The 4,055-nt window shown below is 37.0% G+C and overlaps 1 pseudogene across 1 annotated transcript; it reads left to right on the forward strand.

The window, feature by feature from the left end:
• Nucleotides 1-598: 598 nt before the first annotated feature.
• Nucleotides 599-3,134, forward strand: LOC307248442 (ketosamine-3-kinase-like; annotated as a pseudogene). Its single transcript has 6 exons — nucleotides 599-745; nucleotides 986-1,140; nucleotides 1,305-1,396; nucleotides 2,548-2,630; nucleotides 2,796-2,907; nucleotides 3,006-3,134. The product of its transcript is annotated as a ketosamine-3-kinase-like (transcript).
• The last annotated feature ends 921 nt before the right edge of the window (nucleotides 3,135-4,055 follow it).

The raw sequence follows: 4,055 nt of genomic DNA on the forward strand, positions 1-4,055 counted from the left end.
AGGAACTTAAATGATTGGCAACCAGGTGTGGGTAGATCAGATCCTTTCTTAACTGTGTAATAGATATGAAAAAATCTCTTAGTCGCTGGCTAAGCAGAGACCTCACTATTTTTGGTAGAGTGGTTCTATCTAAAACAGAGGGTATTTTCAGAGTAACCTACCCATGTCACCCCTTGTATGTCTCTCCCACTAATGTTAAAAAAACAAACTCAATTATCTTCCAGTTCCTTTGGAAAAATAAAACCCATTACATAAAACAATCACAGTTAGTTAAAGAGTATGATAAGGGTGGTATTAAAGCATTGGATTTTGAATCAATGGACCTTTAAGATTAAATGGCTGAAACCATATTTGTCACAACCAGATTCCATATGGTTTCATATACCTAGATCTATATTTAAGAAAATAGGCAGGCTTGACTTTCTTTTACAATGTGATTTTGAAGTAGGCTATCTAAGATTCCTGTTAAATTATCAAACTTCCACAAACAAGTCCTTCAATATTGGATGAATGATATTTACCCATACCTATTCTCCCCATGGCTCCACCCTGTGGAATAACAGGGTCATTACAGTTAATAGAAAATCAGTGTTTTTGAATGAATGGTATTAAGTTAAAGACAGAGTTGGGGACAGTCATGCTGAGGTCGACCGGTTACTCAGGAGCTGGAGGACGTATCAGCGAGGGACAGAGTTATGATACTGACACTGGGAGAGTTTTTGTGAAGAAAAATCACAAGAGCGAGGTATTTTGTCATCTTATGATTTATTATTAATGTGTCGTGTATTATTATAGTAGCCACACCCTCTGAAAGCCAGACAAGTGTCTATATTGTTATATGCTGCAAAATGAAGAATTAGGCATATCTAATGGTTTATTTATGTAGGCCCACATCATGCAATCTAGATAAGATTCGTGCTGATGTAGGCTACTGCTGGTGCTCACCACTCCCAAATCCCCCCTAACCCTGTTTTGTTTTATTCAGGCCAAATTGATGTTTGGATTCAGGCCAAATTGATGTTTGGAAGCCATTTTAAAGACAGAAACTGTTAAAGTCCCCAAGCCTGTGAAGGTGATTGAGCTTGACAAAGGAGGATGTGTAATTGTGATGGAGCATCTGGACATGAAAGTTCTTAGCAAGTAAGAGCCCTGTCATACAATTTGTGTAGTAGGCTACTGGATCAGTATCAGTAGTGATATATTGAGGTTAGGGCAACTCAACATGACAATGTTGTAGATTATTAGGCCTGAATTATGGTTATTTTCTTGAAATGAAATACCTTATTTCCAAATTGAATGTGTAGGTACTCAAAGCGCATGGGAGAGCAGCTGGCAGATCTGCATCTGCACAACAAGAGGCAGTTGAAAAAATTACAAAAAGAGCATCAGACAGTGGGTAATTCACCTTAACTTAATTTTCAAGCATGCAAATGAAGACAAATGCACATGAAAATCTTTCATACTCTTGCTATTACTACACCAAATCTATCTATCTACAATGTTACAGTTGTCCTTAGCTGTAATTATCTATCTATCTATCTATCTATCTATCTATCTATCTATCTATCTATCTATCTATCTATCTATCTATCTATCTATCTATCTATCTATCTATCCATCTAATATAACCTCACTCAGAGCCGGCCTGAGGCATAAGCGAACTAAGCGGCCGCTTAGGGCCCCCGACTGCCTGGGGGGCCCCCTAAAAAAAAAAAAAAAAAAAAAAAAAATTTTTTTTTTTTTTTTAGTTTGTGTGTTTGATATTAACATCATACTATGCAAATGTGAGTTATCATACAAGAAAAGCAATAAAATGTTTTGGTCTAGATAATTAATAGCCTAAAAATGTAATCAGTTCATCTGGGAGGAAATCCGAAATTATCTGATCATGTCACGTTCACATCCATGCACAGTGTGTATTGAGTTTATTTAAAAACAATTGGAAATGGGGCTGCCCTCAGTTGCCCATGCACTGTGTATAGTATATAGCCTATGTCAGCCTTGTCTGTGGAAAAAAAGGTACAGTAGCTGGACAACAGAGTTCTTCTGCTTCGTTCCTCACACTGCATTTAAATGCATTCACTATATTACAGAGAAATATGTCCCGTAAAAGAAAAAGAGCTCCAAGCCCAACCCATAATATTTTATTTTATATTAATATTTTTATGGAAAATCCATGTGTCCTTCTTCAATAGCTTCTAATTAATCTGACCCAGTGTCTCCAAATTATTTGTTAACACAAAATTTCTCAGATTTAGCCTCTTAATTTTCCTCTCAAAGTGCACCAGATTCATGCATTTCACTTTAAAAAGGTTAAAAAAAATCTCCCGGGGGGGCATACCCCCGGACCCCCCTAGGAGGGTCTGAATCTCGGCTGTCTAATATTTTCGCACAGTGGAGGCACTAGCGGAAAACACTGGGTGTGTGAATGATATTTAACAAAGATCTATAGTTTCAGCAGCGCTAACATTGGAGAGGGGCCCCCTAATCATATTTCGCTTAGGGCCCCCTGAAGGCTTGGGCCGGCTCTGACCTCACTGTACACAGGAAAAGGGTCTGCATAGTCAGAAATGGCTGCTGTTGAAAGATTTGGCTTCAGTGTACCCACATGCATTGGATATCTACCACAGGTAAAATAATAAATAAAAATATTATTTCTTTGTTCTAGGCAAAACTGGACTCTTTTGTAGTCTTACACATTTGTAGTGTCTGACATGATTTCAGTTGTTACAGCTGTCTCTTGCTGTAATCATCACTGAAAAGTTTTATTTTTTTTCTGCGCCTTACCTCCTCAGGAAAATGAGTGGCAGGATGACATTTTTCTCCATGCACCGGTTGCAGCACCAGTTTAACATGGTGGAGAAATCCTATGGCGATAGGGAGGTCGGACAACTATCCGAGCTACAGGTGCTCCCTTCTCTATAGACCTGGTCAGAAACAAACTTGACCCATGTTTCCTATGAATGTATCAATAATCTATTGCATATCATGTCTGTTATTTACAGCTGAAGATCCCTCAATTTTTCACAGATGCGCAGATTGTCCCTTCTCTGCTCCACGGAGACTTATGGACAGGCAATGTAGCAGAGTGTGCAGAAGGCCCTGTCATCTTTGACCCTTCTCCTTCTATGTAACATTGACTCAGGGGGCTGAATACTTTTGCACGCCACACTTTTCAGTTTTTTATTTATAAAAAAAAAAATCAAAACCACGTTTAATTTTCATTCCACTTCACAATGTTGCGCCACTTTGTGTTGGTGTATCACATACAATCCCAATAGAATAAATGTACGTGTGTGGTTGTAATGTGACAAAATGTGGAACATTTCAAGGGGTATGAATACTTTTGCAAGCCACTGTAGATCTCTAAAATGTTGCTGTTTAGTCCTTGCAGTATTTAAGGCATTGCTTTACCAACAATAAATCCTGGGGTGATCGGAAGTGAATAACTATACAATATATTCAGGTAACAGATAAAATAACTATCGAAAAACCATGAGTAAAGATAGATTTAATAACTTTTAGTTGTACAAATTTAATTTCTCTGGGAATTACTTCCTACATTTGGCCTTTTGGACGCACACATTCCAAGAAGTAGGTACACAAACTATTGTACATGCAACATCATGGAAATAGAACAAAGGTAATTTAAATTATTTGATGAGAATAATGGAAACAATGCCTACTTTTCCCAAATAGTTTTACATTCTTTCATTTAAATCTCAAAATAAATGTCTTTGAAGTAGAAATGACAATGCCTTTATCCTACTTCCACAAGCCGAACTTGGAATATAAATAATTACCTCTGAACTCCAGGATAAAGTTATCTTCACAAATATTTCATATTTTTGTATTTCGTACTCCGTTGCAGCTGCAAAGCTGAAATCTGAGCAATACAGAAACAATCTAAATCTTAATAATGTATAATCCAAGTAGTTAAAAAAAATTAGTTCTATAATAACATTGGATTAGTATTTAGTTCAACATTTCATTTTTGTGTTGGATGGGTTGACTAACACTTTGATACTTGCAGTAGTTTATAGAACTAGCTCAGA

The sequence above is a fragment of the Ammodytes marinus genome (genome assembly GCF_949987685.1).
Source record: "Ammodytes marinus genome assembly, chromosome: 3".
In the NCBI taxonomy this organism is placed as follows: Eukaryota; Metazoa; Chordata; class Actinopteri; order Uranoscopiformes; family Ammodytidae; genus Ammodytes; species Ammodytes marinus.